The sequence below is a fragment of the Lampris incognitus genome, chromosome 6 (assembly GCF_029633865.1).
Source record: "Lampris incognitus isolate fLamInc1 chromosome 6, fLamInc1.hap2, whole genome shotgun sequence".
NCBI classification, from domain to species: domain Eukaryota; kingdom Metazoa; phylum Chordata; class Actinopteri; order Lampriformes; family Lampridae; genus Lampris; species Lampris incognitus.
The window spans coordinates 64,038,103-64,057,867 of record NC_079216.1 but is presented as its reverse complement, the minus strand read 5'-3'; the positions used below and the strand labels follow the sequence as shown (position 1 = coordinate 64,057,867).

The 19,765-nt window shown below is 45.0% G+C and overlaps 37 non-coding genes across 37 annotated transcripts; 14 read left to right on the top strand and 23 right to left on the bottom strand.

Annotated features, from left to right (window-relative positions):
• Nucleotides 1–45: 45 nt before the first annotated feature.
• On the bottom strand, nt 46–116 carry trnag-gcc (transfer RNA glycine (anticodon GCC)). Its single transcript has one exon. It is a non-coding gene; the product is annotated as a tRNA-Gly (tRNA).
• Nucleotides 117–324: 208 nt separating this feature from the next.
• On the top strand, nt 325–396 carry trnap-agg (transfer RNA proline (anticodon AGG)). The gene has a single exon. It is a non-coding gene; the product is annotated as a tRNA-Pro (tRNA).
• Nucleotides 397–690: 294 nt separating this feature from the next.
• Nucleotides 691–773, bottom strand: trnal-gag (transfer RNA leucine (anticodon GAG)). The gene has a single exon. It is a non-coding gene; the product is annotated as a tRNA-Leu (tRNA).
• A 756-nt stretch (nt 774–1,529) lies between these two features.
• trnag-gcc (transfer RNA glycine (anticodon GCC)) lies at nt 1,530–1,600 on the bottom strand. The gene has a single exon. It is a non-coding gene; the product is annotated as a tRNA-Gly (tRNA).
• A 207-nt stretch (nt 1,601–1,807) lies between these two features.
• trnap-agg (transfer RNA proline (anticodon AGG)) lies at nt 1,808–1,879 on the top strand. Its single transcript has one exon. It is a non-coding gene; the product is annotated as a tRNA-Pro (tRNA).
• A 294-nt stretch (nt 1,880–2,173) lies between these two features.
• trnal-gag (transfer RNA leucine (anticodon GAG)) lies at nt 2,174–2,256 on the bottom strand. The gene has a single exon. It is a non-coding gene; the product is annotated as a tRNA-Leu (tRNA).
• Nucleotides 2,257–3,250: 994 nt separating this feature from the next.
• trnap-ugg (transfer RNA proline (anticodon UGG)) lies at nt 3,251–3,322 on the top strand. Its single transcript has one exon. It is a non-coding gene; the product is annotated as a tRNA-Pro (tRNA).
• Nucleotides 3,323–3,610: 288 nt separating this feature from the next.
• trnal-uag (transfer RNA leucine (anticodon UAG)) lies at nt 3,611–3,693 on the bottom strand. Its single transcript has one exon. It is a non-coding gene; the product is annotated as a tRNA-Leu (tRNA).
• A 756-nt stretch (nt 3,694–4,449) lies between these two features.
• Nucleotides 4,450–4,520, bottom strand: trnag-gcc (transfer RNA glycine (anticodon GCC)). The gene has a single exon. It is a non-coding gene; the product is annotated as a tRNA-Gly (tRNA).
• A 208-nt stretch (nt 4,521–4,728) lies between these two features.
• On the top strand, nt 4,729–4,800 carry trnap-agg (transfer RNA proline (anticodon AGG)). The gene has a single exon. It is a non-coding gene; the product is annotated as a tRNA-Pro (tRNA).
• Nucleotides 4,801–5,094: 294 nt separating this feature from the next.
• On the bottom strand, nt 5,095–5,177 carry trnal-gag (transfer RNA leucine (anticodon GAG)). The gene has a single exon. It is a non-coding gene; the product is annotated as a tRNA-Leu (tRNA).
• A 756-nt stretch (nt 5,178–5,933) lies between these two features.
• trnag-gcc (transfer RNA glycine (anticodon GCC)) lies at nt 5,934–6,004 on the bottom strand. Its single transcript has one exon. It is a non-coding gene; the product is annotated as a tRNA-Gly (tRNA).
• Nucleotides 6,005–6,212: 208 nt separating this feature from the next.
• On the top strand, nt 6,213–6,284 carry trnap-agg (transfer RNA proline (anticodon AGG)). Its single transcript has one exon. It is a non-coding gene; the product is annotated as a tRNA-Pro (tRNA).
• Nucleotides 6,285–6,578: 294 nt separating this feature from the next.
• trnal-gag (transfer RNA leucine (anticodon GAG)) lies at nt 6,579–6,661 on the bottom strand. Its single transcript has one exon. It is a non-coding gene; the product is annotated as a tRNA-Leu (tRNA).
• Nucleotides 6,662–7,417: 756 nt separating this feature from the next.
• Nucleotides 7,418–7,488, bottom strand: trnag-gcc (transfer RNA glycine (anticodon GCC)). Its single transcript has one exon. It is a non-coding gene; the product is annotated as a tRNA-Gly (tRNA).
• Nucleotides 7,489–7,696: 208 nt separating this feature from the next.
• trnap-agg (transfer RNA proline (anticodon AGG)) lies at nt 7,697–7,768 on the top strand. The gene has a single exon. It is a non-coding gene; the product is annotated as a tRNA-Pro (tRNA).
• Nucleotides 7,769–8,062: 294 nt separating this feature from the next.
• On the bottom strand, nt 8,063–8,145 carry trnal-gag (transfer RNA leucine (anticodon GAG)). Its single transcript has one exon. It is a non-coding gene; the product is annotated as a tRNA-Leu (tRNA).
• Nucleotides 8,146–9,139: 994 nt separating this feature from the next.
• trnap-ugg (transfer RNA proline (anticodon UGG)) lies at nt 9,140–9,211 on the top strand. Its single transcript has one exon. It is a non-coding gene; the product is annotated as a tRNA-Pro (tRNA).
• A 288-nt stretch (nt 9,212–9,499) lies between these two features.
• trnal-uag (transfer RNA leucine (anticodon UAG)) lies at nt 9,500–9,582 on the bottom strand. The gene has a single exon. It is a non-coding gene; the product is annotated as a tRNA-Leu (tRNA).
• Nucleotides 9,583–10,338: 756 nt separating this feature from the next.
• trnag-gcc (transfer RNA glycine (anticodon GCC)) lies at nt 10,339–10,409 on the bottom strand. Its single transcript has one exon. It is a non-coding gene; the product is annotated as a tRNA-Gly (tRNA).
• Nucleotides 10,410–10,617: 208 nt separating this feature from the next.
• trnap-agg (transfer RNA proline (anticodon AGG)) lies at nt 10,618–10,689 on the top strand. The gene has a single exon. It is a non-coding gene; the product is annotated as a tRNA-Pro (tRNA).
• A 294-nt stretch (nt 10,690–10,983) lies between these two features.
• trnal-gag (transfer RNA leucine (anticodon GAG)) lies at nt 10,984–11,066 on the bottom strand. Its single transcript has one exon. It is a non-coding gene; the product is annotated as a tRNA-Leu (tRNA).
• A 756-nt stretch (nt 11,067–11,822) lies between these two features.
• Nucleotides 11,823–11,893, bottom strand: trnag-gcc (transfer RNA glycine (anticodon GCC)). The gene has a single exon. It is a non-coding gene; the product is annotated as a tRNA-Gly (tRNA).
• Nucleotides 11,894–12,101: 208 nt separating this feature from the next.
• trnap-agg (transfer RNA proline (anticodon AGG)) lies at nt 12,102–12,173 on the top strand. The gene has a single exon. It is a non-coding gene; the product is annotated as a tRNA-Pro (tRNA).
• Nucleotides 12,174–12,467: 294 nt separating this feature from the next.
• trnal-cag (transfer RNA leucine (anticodon CAG)) lies at nt 12,468–12,550 on the bottom strand. The gene has a single exon. It is a non-coding gene; the product is annotated as a tRNA-Leu (tRNA).
• A 994-nt stretch (nt 12,551–13,544) lies between these two features.
• Nucleotides 13,545–13,616, top strand: trnap-ugg (transfer RNA proline (anticodon UGG)). The gene has a single exon. It is a non-coding gene; the product is annotated as a tRNA-Pro (tRNA).
• A 288-nt stretch (nt 13,617–13,904) lies between these two features.
• Nucleotides 13,905–13,987, bottom strand: trnal-uag (transfer RNA leucine (anticodon UAG)). Its single transcript has one exon. It is a non-coding gene; the product is annotated as a tRNA-Leu (tRNA).
• A 756-nt stretch (nt 13,988–14,743) lies between these two features.
• trnag-gcc (transfer RNA glycine (anticodon GCC)) lies at nt 14,744–14,814 on the bottom strand. Its single transcript has one exon. It is a non-coding gene; the product is annotated as a tRNA-Gly (tRNA).
• A 207-nt stretch (nt 14,815–15,021) lies between these two features.
• On the top strand, nt 15,022–15,093 carry trnap-agg (transfer RNA proline (anticodon AGG)). The gene has a single exon. It is a non-coding gene; the product is annotated as a tRNA-Pro (tRNA).
• Nucleotides 15,094–15,387: 294 nt separating this feature from the next.
• On the bottom strand, nt 15,388–15,470 carry trnal-gag (transfer RNA leucine (anticodon GAG)). Its single transcript has one exon. It is a non-coding gene; the product is annotated as a tRNA-Leu (tRNA).
• Nucleotides 15,471–16,464: 994 nt separating this feature from the next.
• trnap-ugg (transfer RNA proline (anticodon UGG)) lies at nt 16,465–16,536 on the top strand. The gene has a single exon. It is a non-coding gene; the product is annotated as a tRNA-Pro (tRNA).
• A 288-nt stretch (nt 16,537–16,824) lies between these two features.
• trnal-uag (transfer RNA leucine (anticodon UAG)) lies at nt 16,825–16,907 on the bottom strand. The gene has a single exon. It is a non-coding gene; the product is annotated as a tRNA-Leu (tRNA).
• Nucleotides 16,908–17,663: 756 nt separating this feature from the next.
• On the bottom strand, nt 17,664–17,734 carry trnag-gcc (transfer RNA glycine (anticodon GCC)). The gene has a single exon. It is a non-coding gene; the product is annotated as a tRNA-Gly (tRNA).
• A 208-nt stretch (nt 17,735–17,942) lies between these two features.
• Nucleotides 17,943–18,014, top strand: trnap-agg (transfer RNA proline (anticodon AGG)). The gene has a single exon. It is a non-coding gene; the product is annotated as a tRNA-Pro (tRNA).
• A 294-nt stretch (nt 18,015–18,308) lies between these two features.
• trnal-gag (transfer RNA leucine (anticodon GAG)) lies at nt 18,309–18,391 on the bottom strand. The gene has a single exon. It is a non-coding gene; the product is annotated as a tRNA-Leu (tRNA).
• A 756-nt stretch (nt 18,392–19,147) lies between these two features.
• On the bottom strand, nt 19,148–19,218 carry trnag-gcc (transfer RNA glycine (anticodon GCC)). Its single transcript has one exon. It is a non-coding gene; the product is annotated as a tRNA-Gly (tRNA).
• Nucleotides 19,219–19,426: 208 nt separating this feature from the next.
• trnap-agg (transfer RNA proline (anticodon AGG)) lies at nt 19,427–19,498 on the top strand. Its single transcript has one exon. It is a non-coding gene; the product is annotated as a tRNA-Pro (tRNA).
• The last annotated feature ends 267 nt before the right edge of the window (nt 19,499–19,765 follow it).

Genomic DNA, 19,765 nt, shown 5'->3' with positions numbered 1-19,765 from the left:
GACTTCACTCTTTCAAACAACTTAAGAGTAGTTGGAAAACCAACGTGCATTGGCCGGGAATCGAACCCGGGCCTCCCGCGTGGCAGGCGAGAATTCTACCACTGAACCACCAATGCCTTGACCTTTGACACTTTTGGCCGGCGAAATGTCACCTGTGGTGCGGAGGTTAAATTCCCACTGTGGGAAAAGATCCAACTATCAACACAAATGGGAGAGGCTTCTTACTCTTCATTCATAAAATGTGATTGCGTTCCTTGCTTTCAATTATAGTCTGACGAATGAAGGAAAAAAAGAAAAAAAAGAGGCAATAAAGTTAGTTTCTGTGGCTCGTTGGTCTAGGGGTATGATTCTCGCTTAGGGTGCGAGAGGTCCCGGGTTCAAATCCCGGACGAGCCCCTTGTGGCAGAATCCCTATGTGCAGGCTTTTCGGGCCTTACTGCATACAGGAATTGCATAATGTTTGCCCGTTTCCAAAATTGCTTTCTTTGGTCGTATCATCAATGCTTTGCTGCATGTGAAGAAACACTCAACACCACCACTGCTGCTGCAAGCACTGTGAGTTTCACTGTTAACGCAAGCCCAACCGCAGAGGTGAAATTGCCAAAGGACAAGTCCCTTGTTTTGTTAACGAGGTTGATTTGCTCATGTTTCAACAAACGCTACATAAAGCATTTTTCATTTGCAAAGCTTTGTCAGGAGCGGGATTTGAACCCACGCCGCCAGAGGAGACTGCGACCTCGACACAGCGCCTTCGACCGCTCGGCCATCCTGACACACGACGAGCAAAAGGCTAGATGACGTCCATGTGGGGAGGATATTAAATGTTCACAAAATTCTTCAATCGCTTACAAATGGCCTTCAGCTGAAGATTATCCCTTGGATAAGAAATTGGGAGAATGTGAGGAAGGTATGCTTCCTATTACCACTCCCGTGGTTAGTTGTGTGGGTAGCATTGGAGCTAGCCTGACCGTTGCCTTGCGAGTGCAGAAGGTCAAGAGCTGTATATGGAATGTGTTTGACCTGGTTTGACTACTGCAATTGTATGTCTATTTGGGAACTACAGAATCACACCAGTTCCACTTTGCAAGGCTGAGATTCATTTGCAATAATTTTGAGGATGAGACAACTGATGTTTGTCAGCCATCACATTCGCATGAGCATTCTTCCCAGTCAACGTTAGAGGGGAATGAGCTGAAATTGCTGCTGAGCGAGGGCAGCTACTTTGCACATTTGCCATTGAAAATCAGACTTGTAAGTAGAAAGTTTCTTTTTATTTAGCTGAGTGAAATGAAAGTCTTCCAATGATGTCATTCAAAAAGTACATTAGCAATGGCAGTTAATGGCTTAAGAAAGACCACGGCCCACTGTATATCTGGGCTTTTCTAAGCAACTTTGGTCCTTGACTTTCCCCTAAATTCTGTCCGCCTGACAAAATGCTGCTTAGATAAGCTAATAGCTCGAGTGTACTGCGAAGGCCCAAGAGCGACTTCACTCTTTCAAACAACTTAAGAGTAGTTGGAAAACCAACGTGCATTGGCCGGGAATCGAACCCGGGCCTCCCGCGTGGCAGGCGAGAATTCTACCACTGAACCACCAATGCTTTGACCTTTGACACTTTTGGCCGGCGAAATGTTACTTGTGGTGCGGAGGTTAAATTCCCACTGTGGGAAAAGATCCAACTATCAACACGAATGGGAGAGGCTTCTTACTCTTCATTCATAAAATGTGATTGCGTTCCTTGCTTTCAATTATAGTCTGAAGAATGAAGGAAAAAAAGAAAAAAAAAGGCAATAACGTTAGTTTCTCTGGCTCGTTGGTCTAGGGGTATGATTCTCGCTTAGGGTGCGAGAGGTCCCGGGTTCAAATCCCGGACGAGCCCCTTGTGGCAGAATCCCTATGTGCAGGCTTTTCGGGCCTTACTGCATACAGGAATTGCATAATGTTTGCCTTTTTCCAAAATTGCTTTCTTTGGTCGTATCATCAATGCTTTGCTGCATGTGACGAAACACTCAACACCACAACTGCTGCTGCAAGCACTGTGAGTTTCACTGTTAACGCAAGCCCAACAGCAGAGGTGAAATTGCCAAAGGACAAGTCCCTTGTTTTGTTAACGAGGTTGATTTGCTCATGTTTCAACAAACGCTACATAAAGCATTTTTCATTTGCAAAGCTTTGTCAGGAGCGGGATTTGAACCCACGCCTCCAGAGGAGACTGCGACCTCGACACAGCGCCTTCGACCGCTCGGCCATCCTGACACACGACGAGCAAAAGGCTAGATGACGTCCATGTGGGGAGGATATTAAATGTTCACAAAATTCTTCAATCGCTTACAAATGGCCTTCAGCTGAAGATTATCCCTTGGATAAGAAATTGGGAGAATGTGAGGAAGGTATGCTTCCTATTACCACTCCCGTGGTTAGTTGTGTGGGTAGCATTGGAGCTAGCCTGACCGTTGCCTTGCGAGTGCAGAAGGTCAAGAGCTGTATATGGAATGTGTTTGACCTGGTTTGACTACTGCAATTGTATGTCTATTTGGGAACTACAGAATCACACCAGTTCCACTTTGCAAGGCTGAGATTCATTTGCAATAATTGTGAGGATGAGACAACTGATGTTTGTCAGCCATCACATTCGCATGAGCATTCTTCCCAGTCAACTTTAGAGGGGAAAGAGCTGAAATTGCTGCTGAGCGAGGGCAGCTACTTTGCACATTTGCCATTGAAAATCAGACTTGTAAGTAGAAAGTTTCTTTTTATTTAGCTGAGTGAAATGAAAGTCTTCCAGCGATGTCATTCAAAAAGTACATTAGCAATGGTAGTTAAAATGACATGGTGGCCTGTGTGAAAGGGGATGGCTGTTTCATTGGCTACTCATTTAGTTGGAGTTTGTTCAAGCGTAAAATGTCAGGCTAAGTTGTTTTTTGTACCTGCTAGAAAGTTAATGTTTATCCAGTTACAGTAAGAAAAATGACGCATAGCCTGGCCTCCATCTCGTCAAGCTAACGGAAGGTCTGGGAAACCTCTAGTCAAAAAACGGGGATGACCGGATCTCAGAAATCCTGAGGCACCCATTCTGTTGGGTGTGACCTTGGGAGAAGAAAATCTGCCTTACAAACCTGCACGTGTTGTTAGTTTTCTTGTTGTGGTAGAAACAAGTTTCCCTGTTTTGACTTAGTTACAGGATGGAAGAATGACAATAAAAGTTAAAAAAACAAACCAAAAAAAAACAAACAAAAAGTGGGAGCTATATGGCTCGTTGGTCTAGGGGTATGATTCTCGCTTTGGGTGCGAGAGGTCCCGGGTTCAAATCCCGGACGAGCCCCTTGTAGCATAATCCCTATGTGCGGGCTTTTCGATCCTGCAGGGCCTTACTGCATACAGGAATTGCATAATGTTTGCCCGTTTCCAAAATTGCTTTCTTTGGTCGTGTCATCAATGCTTTGCTGCATGTGAAGAAACACTCAACACCACTGCTGTAAGCTGCAGCGTTAACGCAAGCCCAACAGCAGAGCTGAAACTACCAAAGGACAATTCGCTTGTTTTGTTAACGAGGTTGCGTTGCTCATGTTTTGACAAACGCTACATAATGCAGTCTTCATTTGCAAAGCTGTGTCAGGAGTGGGATTTGAACCCACGCCTCCAGAGGAGACTGCGACCTAGACACAGCGCCTTCGACCGCTCGGCCATCCTGACACACGATGAGGAAAAAGCTAGATGACGTCCATGTGGGGAGGATATAAAATGCTCAAAAAATTCTTCAATCGCTTAAAAACGGCCTTCCGCTGCAGATTATCCCCTAGATAAGAAATTGGGAGAATGTGAGCAAGGTATGCTTCCTATTACCACTCCCGTGGTTAGTTGGGTGGGTAGCCTTGGAGCTAGCCTGACCGTTGCCTTGCGAGTGCAGAAGGTCAAGAGCTGTATATGGAATGTGTTTGACCTGGGTTGACTACTGCAATTGTATGTCTATTTGGGAACTACAGAATCACATCAGTTCCACTTTGCAAGGCTGAGATTCATATGCAATAATTTTGAGGATGAGACAACTGATGTTTGTCAGCCATCACATTCGCATGAGCATTCTTCCCAGTCAACTTTAGAGGGGAATGAGCTGAAATTGCTGCTGAGCGAGGGCAGCTACTTTGCACATTTGCCATTGAAAATCAGACTTGTAAGTAGAAAGTTTCTTTTTATTTAGCTGAGTGAAATGAAAGTCTTCCAATGATGTCATTCAAAAAGTACATTAGCAATGGCAGTTAATGGCTTAAGAAAGACCACGGCCCACTGTATATCTGGGCTTTTCTAAGCAACTTTGGTCCTTGACTTTCCCCTAAATTCTGTCCGCCTGACAAAATGCTGCTTAGATAAGCTAATAGCTCGAGTGTACTGCGAAGGCCCAAGAGCGACTTCACTCTTTCAAACAACTTAAGAGTAGTTGGAAAACCAACGTGCATTGGCCGGGAATCGAACCCGGGCCTCCCGCGTGGCAGGCGAGAATTCTACCACTGAACCACCAATGCCTTGACCTTTGACACTTTTGGCCGGCGAAATGTTACTTGTGGTGCGGAGGTTAAATTCCCACTGTGGGAAAAGATCCAACTATCAACACGAATGGGAGAGGCTTCTTACTCTTCATTCATAAAATGTGATTGCGTTCCTTGCTTTCAATTATAGTCTGAAGAATGAAGGAAAAAAAGAAAAAAAAGAGGCAATAACTTTAGTTTCTCTGGCTCGTTGGTCTAGGGGTATGATTCTCGCTTAGGGTGCGAGAGGTCCCGGGTTCAAATCCCGGACGAGCCCCTTGTGGCAGAATCCCTATGTGCAGGCTTTTCGGGCCTTACTGCATACAGGAATTGCATAATGTTTGCCCGTTTCCAAAATTGCTTTCTTTGGTCGTATCATCAATGCTTTGCTGCATGTGACGAAACACTCAACACCACAACTGCTGCTGCAAGCACTGTGAGTTTCACTGTTAACGCAAGCCCAACAGCAGAGGTGAAATTGCCAAAGGACAAGTCCCTTGTTTTGTTAACGAGGTTGATTTGCTCATGTTTCAACAAACGCTACATAAAGCATTTTTCATTTGCAAAGCTTTGTCAGGAGCGGGATTTGAACCCACGCCTCCAGAGGAGACTGCGACCTCGACACAGCGCCTTCGACCGCTCGGCCATCCTGACACACGACGAGCAAAAGGCTAGATGACGTCCATGTGGGGAGGATATTAAATGTTCACAAAATTCTTCAATCGCTTACAAATGGCCTTCAGCTGAAGATTATCCCTTGGATAAGAAATTGGGAGAATGTGAGGAAGGTATGCTTCCTATTACCACTCCCGTGGTTAGTTGTGTGGGTAGCATTGGAGCTAGCCTGACCGTTGCCTTGCGAGTGCAGAAGGTCAAGAGCTGTATATGGAATGTGTTTGACCTGGTTTGACTACTGCAATTGTATGTCTATTTGGGAACTACAGAATCACACCAGTTCCACTTTGCAAGGCTGAGATTCATTTGCAATAATTTTGAGGATGAGACAACTGATGTTTGTCAGCCATCACATTCGCATGAGCATTCGTCCCAGTCAACGTTAGAGGGGAAAGAGCTGAAATTGCTGCTGAGCGAGGGCAGCTACTTTGCACATTTGCCATTGAAAATCAGACTTGTAAGTAGAAAGTTTCTTTTTATTTAGCTGAGTGAAATGAAAGTCTTCCAATGATGTCATTCAAAAAGTACATTAGCAATGGCAGTTAATGGCTTAAGAAAGACCACGGCCCACTGTATATCTGGGCTTTTCTAAGCAACTTTGGTCCTTGACTTTCCCCTAAATTCTGTCCGCCTGACAAAATGCTGCTTAGATAAGCTAATAGCTCGAGTGTACTGCGAAGGCCCAAGAGCGACTTCACTCTTTCAAACAACTTAAGAGTAGTTGGAAAACCAACGTGCATTGGCCGGGAATCGAACCCGGGCCTCCCGCGTGGCAGGCGAGAATTCTACCACTGAACCACCAATGCCTTGACCTTTGACACTTTTGGCCGGCGAAATGTCACCTGTGGTGCGGAGGTTAAATTCCCACTGTGGGAAAAGATCCAACTATCAACACAAATGGGAGAGGCTTCTTACTCTTCATTCATAAAATGTGATTGCGTTCCTTGCTTTCAATTATAGTCTGACGAATGAAGGAAAAAAAGAAAAAAAAGAGGCAATAAAGTTAGTTTCTGTGGCTCGTTGGTCTAGGGGTATGATTCTCGCTTAGGGTGCGAGAGGTCCCGGGTTCAAATCCCGGACGAGCCCCTTGTGGCAGAATCCCTATGTGCAGGCTTTTCGGGCCTTACTGCATACAGGAATTGCATAATGTTTGCCCGTTTCCAAAATTGCTTTCTTTGGTCGTATCATCAATGCTTTGCTGCATGTGAAGAAACACTCAACACCACCACTGCTGCTGCAAGCACTGTGAGTTTCACTGTTAACGCAAGCCCAACCGCAGAGGTGAAATTGCCAAAGGACAAGTCCCTTGTTTTGTTAACGAGGTTGATTTGCTCATGTTTCAACAAACGCTACATAAAGCATTTTTCATTTGCAAAGCTTTGTCAGGAGCGGGATTTGAACCCACGCCGCCAGAGGAGACTGCGACCTCGACACAGCGCCTTCGACCGCTCGGCCATCCTGACACACGACGAGCAAAAGGCTAGATGACGTCCATGTGGGGAGGATATTAAATGTTCACAAAATTCTTCAATCGCTTACAAATGGCCTTCAGCTGAAGATTATCCCTTGGATAAGAAATTGGGAGAATGTGAGGAAGGTATGCTTCCTATTACCACTCCCGTGGTTAGTTGTGTGGGTAGCATTGGAGCTAGCCTGACCGTTGCCTTGCGAGTGCAGAAGGTCAAGAGCTGTATATGGAATGTGTTTGACCTGGTTTGACTACTGCAATTGTATGTCTATTTGGGAACTACAGAATCACACCAGTTCCACTTTGCAAGGCTGAGATTCATTTGCAATAATTTTGAGGATGAGACAACTGATGTTTGTCAGCCATCACATTCGCATGAGCATTCTTCCCAGTCAACGTTAGAGGGGAATGAGCTGAAATTGCTGCTGAGCGAGGGCAGCTACTTTGCACATTTGCCATTGAAAATCAGACTTGTAAGTAGAAAGTTTCTTTTTATTTAGCTGAGTGAAATGAAAGTCTTCCAATGATGTCATTCAAAAAGTACATTAGCAATGGCAGTTAATGGCTTAAGAAAGACCACGGCCCACTGTATATCTGGGCTTTTCTAAGCAACTTTGGTCCTTGACTTTCCCCTAAATTCTGTCCGCCTGACAAAATGCTGCTTATTTAAGCTAATAGCTCGAGTGTACTGCGAAGGCCCAAGAGCGACTTCACTCTTTCAAACAACTTAAGAGTAGTTGGAAAACCAACGTGCATTGGCCGGGAATCGAACCCGGGCCTCCCGCGTGGCAGGCGAGAATTCTACCACTGAACCACCAATGCTTTGACCTTTGACACTTTTGGCCGGCGAAATGTTACTTGTGGTGCGGAGGTTAAATTCCCACTGTGGGAAAAGATCCAACTATCAACACGAATGGGAGAGGCTTCTTACTCTTCATTCATAAAATGTGATTGCGTTCCTTGCTTTCAATTATAGTCTGAAGAATGAAGGAAAAAAAGAAAAAAAAGAGGCAATAACGTTAGTTTCTCTGGCTCGTTGGTCTAGGGGTATGATTCTCGCTTAGGGTGCGAGAGGTCCCGGGTTCAAATCCCGGACGAGCCCCTTGTGGCAGAATCCCTATGTGCAGGCTTTTCGGGCCTTACTGCATACAGGAATTGCATAATGTTTGCCTTTTTCCAAAATTGCTTTCTTTGGTCGTATCATCAATGCTTTGCTGCATGTGACGAAACACTCAACACCACAACTGCTGCTGCAAGCACTGTGAGTTTCACTGTTAACGCAAGCCCAACAGCAGAGGTGAAATTGCCAAAGGACAAGTCCCTTGTTTTGTTAACGAGGTTGATTTGCTCATGTTTCAACAAACGCTACATAAAGCATTTTTCATTTGCAAAGCTTTGTCAGGAGCGGGATTTGAACCCACGCCTCCAGAGGAGACTGCGACCTCGACACAGCGCCTTCGACCGCTCGGCCATCCTGACACACGACGAGCAAAAGGCTAGATGACGTCCATGTGGGGAGGATATTAAATGTTCACAAAATTCTTCAATCGCTTACAAATGGCCTTCAGCTGAAGATTATCCCTTGGATAAGAAATTGGGAGAATGTGAGGAAGGTATGCTTCCTATTACCACTCCCGTGGTTAGTTGTGTGGGTAGCATTGGAGCTAGCCTGACCGTTGCCTTGCGAGTGCAGAAGGTCAAGAGCTGTATATGGAATGTGTTTGACCTGGTTTGACTACTGCAATTGTATGTCTATTTGGGAACTACAGAATCACACCAGTTCCACTTTGCAAGGCTGAGATTCATTTGCAATAATTGTGAGGATGAGACAACTGATGTTTGTCAGCCATCACATTCGCATGAGCATTCTTCCCAGTCAACTTTAGAGGGGAAAGAGCTGAAATTGCTGCTGAGCGAGGGCAGCTACTTTGCACATTTGCCATTGAAAATCAGACTTGTAAGTAGAAAGTTTCTTTTTATTTAGCTGAGTGAAATGAAAGTCTTCCAGCGATGTCATTCAAAAAGTACATTAGCAATGGTAGTTAAAATGACATGGTGGCCTGTGTGAAAGGGGATGGCTGTTTCATTGGCTACTCATTTAGTTGGAGTTTGTTCAAGCGTAAAATGTCAGGCTAAGTTGTTTTTTGTACCTGCTAGAAAGTTAATGTTTATCCAGTTACAGTAAGAAAAATGACGCATAGCCTGGCCTCCATCTCGTCAAGCTAACGGAAGGTCTGGGAAACCTCTAGTCAAAAAACGGGGATGACCGGATCTCAGAAATCCTGAGGCACCCATTCTGTTGGGTGTGACCTTGGGAGAAGAAAATCTGCCTTACAAACCTGCACGTGTTGTTAGTTTTCTTGTTGTGGTAGAAACAAGTTTCCCTGTTTTGACTTAGTTACAGGATGGAAGAATGACAATAAAAGTTAAAAAAACAAACCAAAAAAAAACAAACAAAAAGTGGGAGCTATATGGCTCGTTGGTCTAGGGGTATGATTCTCGCTTTGGGTGCGAGAGGTCCCGGGTTCAAATCCCGGACGAGCCCCTTGTAGCATAATCCCTATGTGCGGGCTTTTCGATCCTGCAGGGCCTTACTGCATACAGGAATTGCATAATGTTTGCCCGTTTCCAAAATTGCTTTCTTTGGTCGTGTCATCAATGCTTTGCTGCATGTGAAGAAACACTCAACACCACTGCTGTAAGCTGCAGCGTTAACGCAAGCCCAACAGCAGAGCTGAAACTACCAAAGGACAATTCGCTTGTTTTGTTAACGAGGTTGCGTTGCTCATGTTTTGACAAACGCTACATAATGCAGTCTTCATTTGCAAAGCTGTGTCAGGAGTGGGATTTGAACCCACGCCTCCAGAGGAGACTGCGACCTAGACACAGCGCCTTCGACCACTCGGCCATCCTGACACACGATGAGGAAAAAGCTAGATGACGTCCATGTGGGGAGGATATAAAATGCTCAAAAAATTCTTCAATCGCTTAAAAACGGCCTTCCGCTGCAGATTATCCCCTAGATAAGAAATTGGGAGAATGTGAGCAAGGTATGCTTCCTATTACCACTCCCGTGGTTAGTTGGGTGGGTAGCCTTGGAGCTAGCCTGACCGTTGCCTTGCGAGTGCAGAAGGTCAAGAGCTGTATATGGAATGTGTTTGACCTGGGTTGACTACTGCAATTGTATGTCTATTTGGGAACTACAGAATCACATCAGTTCCACTTTGCAAGGCTGAGATTCATATGCAATAATTTTGAGGATGAGACAACTGATGTTTGTCAGCCATCACATTCGCATGAGCATTCTTCCCAGTCAACTTTAGAGGGGAATGAGCTGAAATTGCTGCTGAGCGAGGGCAGCTACTTTGCACATTTGCCATTGAAAATCAGACTTGTAAGTAGAAAGTTTCTTTTTATTTAGCTGAGTGAAATGAAAGTCTTCCAATGATGTCATTCAAAAAGTACATTAGCAATGGCAGTTAATGGCTTAAGAAAGACCACGGCCCACTGTATATCTGGGCTTTTCTAAGCAACTTTGGTCCTTGACTTTCCCCTAAATTCTGTCCGCCTGACAAAATGCTGCTTAGATAAGCTAATAGCTCGAGTGTACTGCGAAGGCCCAAGAGCGACTTCACTCTTTCAAACAACTTAAGAGTAGTTGGAAAACCAACGTGCATTGGCCGGGAATCGAACCCGGGCCTCCCGCGTGGCAGGCGAGAATTCTACCACTGAACCACCAATGCCTTGACCTTTGACACTTTTGGCCGGCGAAATGTTACTTGTGGTGCGGAGGTTAAATTCCCACTGTGGGAAAAGATCCAACTATCAACACGAATGGGAGAGGCTTCTTACTCTTCATTCATAAAATGTGATTGCGTTCCTTGCTTTCAATTATAGTCTGAAGAATGAAGGAAAAAAAGAAAAAAAAGAGGCAATAACGTTAGTTTCTCTGGCTCGTTGGTCTAGGGGTATGATTCTCGCTTAGGGTGCGAGAGGTCCCGGGTTCAAATCCCGGACGAGCCCCTTGTGGCAGAATCCCTATGTGCAGGCTTTTCGGGCCTTACTGCATACAGGAATTGCATAATGTTTGCCCGTTTCCAAAATTGCTTTCTTTGGTCGTATCATCAATGCTTTGCTGCATGTGAAGAAACACTCAACACCACAACTGCTGTTGCAAGCACTGTGAGTTTCACTGTTAACGCAAGCCCAACAGCAGAGGTGAAATTGCCAAAGGACAAGTCCCTTGTTTTGTTAACGAGGTTGATTTGCTCATGTTTCAACAAACGCTACATAAAGCATTTTTCATTTGCAAAGCTTTGTCAGGAGCGGGATTTGAACCCACGCCTCCAGAGGAGACTGCGACCTCGACACAGCGCCTTCGACCGCTCGGCCATCCTGACACACGACGAGCAAAAGGCTAGATGATGTCCATGTGGGGAGGATATTAAATGTTCACAAAATTCTTCAATCGCTTACAAATGGCCTTCAGCTGAAGATTATCCCTTGGATAAGAAATTGGGAGAATGTGAGGAAGGTATGCTTCCTATTACCACTCCCGTGGTTAGTTGGGTGGGTAGCCTTGGAGCTAGCCTGACCGTTGCCTTGCGAGTGCAGAAGGTCAAGAGCTGTATATGGAATGTGTTTGACCTGGGTTGACTACTGCAATTGTATGTCTATTTGGGAACTACAGAATCACATCAGTTCCACTTTGCAAGGCTGAGATTCATATGCAATAATTTTGAGGATGAGACAACTGATGTTTGTCAGCCATCACATTCGCATGAGCATTCTTCCCAGTCAACTTTAGAGGGGAATGAGCTGAAATTGCTGCTGAGCGAGGGCAGCTACTTTGCACATTTGCCATTGAAAATCAGACTTGTAAGTAGAAAGTTTCTTTTTATTTAGCTGAGTGAAATGAAAGTCTTCCAATGATGTCATTCAAAAAGTACATTAGCAATGGCAGTTAATGGCTTAAGAAAGACCACGGCCCACTGTATATCTGGCCTTTTCTAAGCAACTTTGGTCCTTGACTTTCCCCTAAATTCTGTCCGCCTGACAAAATGCTGCTTAGATAAGCTAATAGCTCGAGTGTACTGCGAAGGCCCAAGAGCGACTTCACTCTTTCAAACAACTTAAGAGTAGTTGGAAAACCAACGTGCATTGGCCGGGAATCGAACCCGGGCCTCCCGCGTGGCAGGCGAGAATTCTACCACTGAACCACCAATGCCTTGACCTTTGACACTTTTGGCCGGCGAAATGTTACTTGTGGTGCGGAGGTTAAATTCCCACTGTGGGAAAAGATCCAACTATCAACACGAATGGGAGAGGCTTCTTACTCTTCATTCATAAAATGTGATTGCGTTCCTTGCTTTCAATTATAGTCTGAAGAATGAAGGAAAAAAAGAAAAAAAAGAGGCAATAACGTTAGTTTCTCTGGCTCGTTGGTCTAGGGGTATGATTCTCGCTTAGGGTGCGAGAGGTCCCGGGTTCAAATCCCGGACGAGCCCCTTGTGGCAGAATCCCTATGTGCAGGCTTTTCGGGCCTTACTGCATACAGGAATTGCATAATGTTTGCCCGTTTCCAAAATTGCTTTCTTTGGTCGTATCATCAATGCTTTGCTGCATGTGAAGAAACACTCAACACCACAACTGCTGTTGCAAGCACTGTGAGTTTCACTGTTAACGCAAGCCCAACAGCAGAGGTGAAATTGCCAAAGGACAAGTCCCTTGTTTTGTTAACGAGGTTGATTTGCTCATGTTTCAACAAACGCTACGTAAAGCATTTTTCATTTGCAAAGCTTTGTCAGGAGCGGGATTTGAACCCACGCCTCCAGAGGAGACTGCGACCTGGACACAGCGCCTTCGACCGCTCGGCCATCCTGACACACGACGAGCAAAAGGCTAGATGATGTCCATGTGGGGAGGATATTAAATGTTCACAAAATTCTTCAATCGCTTACAAATGGCCTTCAGCTGAAGATTATCCCTTGGATAAGAAATTGGGAGAATGTGAGGAAGGTATGCTTCCTATTACCACTCCCGTGGTTAGTTGTGTGGGTAGCATTGGAGCTAGCCTCACCGTTGCCTTGCGAGTGCAGAAGGTCAAGAGCTGTATATGGAATGTGTTTGACCTGGTTTGACTACTGCAATTGTATGTCTATTTGGGAACTACAGAATCACACCAGTTCCACTTTGCAAGGCTGAGATTCATTTGCAATAATTTTGAGGATGAGACAACTGATGTTTGTCAGCCATCACATTCGCATGAGCATTCTTCCCAGTCAACGTTAGAGGGGAAAGAGCTGAAATTGCTGCTGAGCGAGGGCAGCTACTTTGCACATTTGCCATTGAAAATCAGACTTGTAAGTAGAAAGTTTCTTTTTATTTAGCTGAGTGAAATGAAAGTCTTCCAGCGATGTCATTCAAAAAGTACATTAGCAATGGTAGTTAAAATGACATGGTGGCCTGTGTGAAAGGGGATGGCTGTTTCATTGGCTACTCATTTAGTTGGAGTTTGTTCAAGCGTAAAATGTCAGGCTAAGTTGTTTTTTGTACCTGCTAGAAAGTTAATGTTTATCCAGTTACAGTAAGAAAAATGACGCATAGCCTGGCCTCCATCTCGTCAAGCTAACGGAAGGTCTGGGAAACCTCTAGTCAAAAAACGGGGATGACCGGATCTCAGAAATCCTGAGGCACCCATTCTGTTGGGTGTGACCTTGGGAGAAGAAAATCTGCCTTACAAACCGGCACGTGTTGTTAGTTTTCTTGTTGTGGTAGAAACAAGTTTCCCTGTTTTGACTTAGTTACAGGATGGAAGAATGACAATAAAAGTTAAAAAAACAAACCTAAAAAAAACAAACAAAAAGTGGGAGCTATATGGCTCGTTGGTCTAGGGGTATGATTCTCGCTTTGGGTGCGAGAGGTCCCGGGTTCAAATCCCGGACGAGCCCCTTGTAGCATAATCCCTATGTGCGGGTTTTTCGATCCTGCAGGGCCTTACTGCATACAGGAATTGCATAATGTTTGCCCGTTTCCAAAATTGCTTTCTTTGGTCGTGTCATCAATGCTTTGCTGCATGTGAAGAAACACTCAACACCACTGCTGTAAGCTGCAGCGTTAACGCAAGCCCAACAGCAGAGCTGAAACTACCAAAGGACAATCCGCTTGTTTTGTTAACGAGGTTGCGTTGCTCATGTTTTGACAAACGCTACATAATGCAGTCTTCATTTGCAAAGCTGTGTCAGGAGTGGGATTTGAACCCACGCCTCCAGAGGAGACTGCGACCTAGACACAGCGCCTTCGACCACTCGGCCATCCTGACACACGACGAGCAAAAGGCTAGATGATGTCCATGTGGGGAGGATATTAAATGTTCACAAAATTCTTCAATCGCTTACAAATGGCCTTCAGCTGAAGATTATCCCTTGGATAAGAAATTGGGAGAATGTGAGGAAGGTATGCTTCCTATTACCACTCCCGTGGTTAGTTGGGTGGGTAGCATTGGAGCTAGCCTGACCGTTGCCTTGCGAGTGCAGAAGGTCAAGAGCTGTATATGGAATGTGTTTGACCTGGTTTGACTACTGCAATTGTATGTCTATTTGGGAACTACAGAATCACACCAGTTCCACTTTGCAAGGCTGAGATTCATTTGCAATAATTTTGAGGATGAGACAACTGATGTTTGTCAGCCATCACATTCGCATGAGCATTCTTCCCAGTCAACGTTAGAGGGGAAAGAGCTGAAATTGCTGCTGAGCGAGGGCAGCTACTTTGCACATTTGCCATTGAAAATCAGACTTGTAAGTAGAAAGTTTCTTTTTATTTAGCTGAGTGAAATGAAAGTCTTCCAATGATGTCATTCAAAAAGTACATTAGCAATGGCAGTTAATGGCTTAAGAAAGACCACGGCCCACTGTATATCTGGGCTTTTCTAAGCAACTTTGGTCCTTGACTTTCCCCTAAATTCTGTCCGCCTGACAAAATGCTGCTTAGATAAGCTAATAGCTCGAGTGTACTGCGAAGGCCCAAGAGCGACTTCACTCTTTCAAACAACTTAAGAGTAGTTGGAAAACCAACGTGCATTGGCCGGGAATCGAACCCGGGCCTCCCGCGTGGCAGGCGAGAATTCTACCACTGAACCACCAATGCCTTGACCTTTGACACTTTTGGCCGGCGAAATGTTACTTGTGGTGCGGAGGTTAAATTCCCACTGTGGGAAAAGATCCAACTATCAACACGAATGGGAGAGGCTTCTTACTCTTCATTCATAAAATGTGATTGCGTTCCTTGCTTTCAATTATAGTCTGAAGAATGAAGGAAAAAAAGAAAAAAAGAGGCAATAACGTTAGTTTCTGTGGCTCGTTGGTCTAGGGGTATGATTCTCGCTTAGGGTGCGAGAGGGCCCGGGTTCAAATCCCGGACGAGCCCCTTGTGGCAGAATCCCTATGTGCAGGCTTTTCGGGCCTTACTGCATACAGGAATTGCATAATGTTTGCCCGTTTCCAAAATTGCTTTCTTTGGTCGTATCATCAATGCTTTGCTGCATGTGACGAAACACTCAACACCACAACTGCTGCTGCAAGCACTGTGAGTTTCACTGTTAACGCAAGCCCAACAGCAGAGGTGAAATTGCCAAAGGACAAGTCCCTTGTTTTGTTAACGAGGTTGATTTGCTCATGTTTCAACAAACGCTACGTAAAGCATTTTTCATTTGCAAAGCTTTGTCAGGAGCGGGATTTGAACCCACGCCTCCAGAGGAGACTGCGACCTCGACACAGCGCCTTCGACCGCTCGGCCATCCTGACACACGACGAGCAAAAGGCTAGATGATGTCCATGTGGGGAGGATATTAAATGTTCACAAAATTCTTCAATCGCTTACAAATGGCCTTCAGCTGAAGATTATCCCTTGGATAAGAAATTGGGAGAATGTGAGGAAGGTATGCTTCCTATTACCACTCCCGTGGTTAGTTGTGTGGGTAGCATTGGAGCTAGCCTGACCGTTGCCTTGCGAGTGCAGAAGGTCAAGAGCTGTATATGGAATGTGTTTGACCTGGTTTGACTACTGCAATTGTATGTCTATTTGGGAACTACAGAATCACACCAGTTCCACTTTGCAAGGCTGAGATTCATTTGCAATAATTTTGAGGATGAGACAACTGATGTTTGTCAGCCATCACATTCGCATGAGCATTCTTCCCAGTCAACTTTAGAGGGGAAAGAGCTGAAATTGCTGCTGAGCGAGGGCAGCTACTTTGCACATTTGCCATTGAAAATCAGACTTGTAAGTAGAAAGTTTCTTTTTATTTAGCTGAGTGAAATGAAAGTCTTCCAGCGATGTCATTCAAAAAGTACATTAGCAATGGTAGTTAAAATGACATGGTGGCCTGTGTGAAAGGGGATGGCTGTTTCATTGGCTACTCATTTAGTTGGAGTTTGTTCAAGCGTAAAATGTCAGGCTAAGTTGTTTTTTGTACCTGCTAGAAAGTTAATGTTTATCCAGTTACAGTAAGAAAAATGACGCATAGCCTGGCCTCCATCTCGTCAAGCTAACGGAAGGTCTGGGAAACCTCTAGTCAAAAAACGGGGATGACCGGATCTCAGAAATCCTGAGGCACCCATTCTGTTGGGTGTGACCTTGGGAGAAGAAAATCTGCTTTACAAACCTGCACGTGTTGTTAGTTTTCTTGTTGTGGTAGAAACAAGTTTCCCTGTTTTGACTTAGTTACAGGATGGAAGAATGACAATAAAAGTTAAAAAAACAAACCAAAAAAAAACAAACAAAAAGTGGGAGCTATATGGCTCGTTGGTCTAGGGGTATGATTCTCGCTTTGGGTGCGAGAGGTCCCGGGTTCAAATCCCGGACGAGCCCCTTGTAGCATAATCCCTATGTGCTGGCTTTTCCATCCTGCAGGGCCTTACTGCATACAGGAATTGCATAATTTTTGCCCGTTTCCAAAATTGCTTTCTTTGGTCGTGTCATCAATGCTTTGCTGCATGTGAAGAAACACTCAACACCACGGCTGTAAGCTGCAGCGTTAACGCAAGCCCAACAGCAGAGCTGAAACTACCAAAGGACAATTCGCTTGTTTTGTTAACAAGGTTGCGTTGCTCATGTTTTGACAAACGCTACATAATGCAGTCTTCATTTGCAAAGCTGTGTCAGGAGTGGGATTTGAACCCACGCCTCCAGAGGAGACTGCGACCTAGACACAGCGCCTTCGACCACTCGGCCATCCTGACACACGATGAGGAAAAAGCTAGATGACGTCCATGTGGGGAGGATATAAAATGCTCAAAAAATTCTTCAATCGCTTAAAAACGGCCTTCCGCTGCAGATTATCCCCTAGATAAGAAATTGGGAGAATGTGAGCAAGGTATGCTTCCTATTACCACTCCCGTGGTTAGTTGGGTGGGTAGCCTTGGAGCTAGCCTGACCGTTGCCTTGCGAGTGCAGAAGGTCAAGAGCTGTATATGGAATGTGTTTGACCTGGGTTGACTACTGCAATTGTATGTCTATTTGGGAAGTACAGAATCACATCAGTTCCACTTTGCAAGGCTGAGATTCATATGCAATAATTTTGAGGATGAGACAACTGATGTTTGTCAGCCATCACATTCGCATGAGCATTCTTCCCAGTCAACTTTAGAGGGGAATGAGCTGAAATTGCTGCTGAGCGAGGGCAGTTACTTTGCACATTTGCCATTGAAAATCAGACTTGTAAGTAGAAAGTTTCTTTTTATTTAGCTGAGTGAAATGAAAGTCTTCCAATGATGTCATTCAAAAAGTACATTAGCAATGGCAGTTAATGGCTTAAGAAAGACCACGGCCCACTGTATATCTGGGCTTTTCTAAGCAACTTTGGTCCTTGACTTTCCCCTAAATTCTGTCCGCCTGACAAAATGCTGCTTAGATAAGCTAATAGCTCGAGTGTACTGCGAAGGCCCAAGAGCGACTTCACTCTTTCAAACAACTTAAGAGTAGTTGGAAAACCAACGTGCATTGGCCGGGAATCGAACCCGGGCCTCCCGCGTGGCAGGCGAGAATTCTACCACTGAACCACCAATGCCTTGACCTTTGACACTTTTGGCCGGCAAAATGTCACCTGTGGTGCGGAGGTTAAATTCCCACTGTGGGAAAAGATCCAACTATCAACACAAATGGGAGAGGCTTCTTACTCTTCATTCATAAAATGTGATTGCGTTCCTTGCTTTCAATTATAGTCTGACGAATGAAGGAAAAAAAGAAAAAAAAGAGGCAATAAAGTTAGTTTCTGTGGCTCGTTGGTCTAGGGGTATGATTCTCGCTTAGGGTGCGAGAGGTCCCGGGTTCAAATCCCGGACGAGCCCCTTGTGGCAGAATCCCTATGTGCAGGCTTTTCGAGCCTTACTGCATACAGGAATTGCATAATGTTTGCCCGTTTCCAAAATTGCTTTCTTTGGTCGTATCATCAATGCTTTGCTGCATGTGAAGAAACACTCAACACCACCACTGCTGCTGCAAGCACTGTGAGTTTCACTGTTAACGCAAGCCCAACCGCAGAGGTGAAATTGCCAAAGGACAAGTCCCTTGTTTTGTTAACGAGGTTGATTTGCTCATGTTTCAACAAACGCTACATAAAGCATTTTTCATTTGCAAAGCTTTGTCAGGAGCGGGATTTGAACCCACGCCGCCAGAGGAGACTGCGACCTCGACACAGCGCCTTCGACCGCTCGGCCATCCTGACACACGACGAGCAAAAGGCTAGATGACGTCCATGTGGGGAGGATATTAAATGTTCACAAAATTCTTCAATCGCTTACAAATGGCCTTCAGCTGAAGATTATCCCTTGGATAAGAAATTGGGAGAATGTGAGGAAGGTATGCTTCCTATTACCACTCCCGTGGTTAGTTGTGTGGGTAGCATTGGAGCTAGCCTCACCGTTGCCTTGCGAGTGCAGAAGGTCAAGAGCTGTATATGGAATGTGTTTGACCTGGTTTGACTACTGCAATTGTATGTCTATTTGGGAACTACAGAATCACACCAGTTCCACTTTGCAAGGCTGAGATTCATTGGCAATAATTTTGAGGATGAGACAACTGATGTTTGTCAGCCATCACATTCGCATGAGCATTCTTCCCAGTCAACGTTAGAGGGGAAAGAGCTGAAATTGCTGCTGAGCGAGGGCAGCTACTTTGCACATTTGCCATTGAAAATCAGACTTGTAAGTAGAAAGTTTCTTTTTATTTAGCTGAGTGAAATGAAAGTCTTCCAATGATGTCATTCAAAAAGTACATTAGCAATGGCAGTTAATGGCTTAAGAAAGACCACGGCCCACTGTATATCTGGGCTTTTCTAAGCAACTTTGGTCCTTGACTTTCCCCTAAATTCTGTCCGCCTGACAAAATGCTGCTTAGATAAGCTAATAGCTCGAGTGTACTGCGAAGGCCCAAGAGCGACTTCACTCTTTCAAACAACTTAAGAGTAGTTGGAAAACCAACGTGCATTGGCCGGGAATCGAACCCGGGCCTCCCGCGTGGCAGGCGAGAATTCTACCACTGAACCACCAATGCCTTGACCTTTGACACTTTTGGCCGGCGAAATGTCACCTGTGGTGCGGAGGTTAAATTCCCACTGTGGGAAAAGATCCAACTATCAACACAAATGGGAGAGGCTTCTTACTCTTCATTCATAAAATGTGATTGCGTTCCTTGCTTTCAATTATAGTCTGACGAATGAAGGAAAAAAAGAAAAAAAAGAGGCAATAAAGTTAGTTTCTGTGGCTCGTTGGTCTAGGGGTATGATTCTCGCTTAGGGTGCGAGAGGTCCCTGGTTCAAATCCCGGACGAGCCCCTTGTGGCAGAATCCCTATGTGCAGGCTTTTCGGGCCTTACTGCATACAGGAATTGCATAATGTTTGCCCGTTTCCAAAATTGCTTTCTTTGGTCGTATCATCAATGCTTTGCTGCATGTGAAGAAACACTCAACACCACCACTGCTGCTCCAAGCACTGTGAGTTTCACTGTTAACGCAAGCCCAACCGCAGAGGTGAAATTGCCAAAGGACAAGTCCCTTGTTTTGTTAACGAGGTTGATTTGCTCATGTTTCAACAAACGCTAC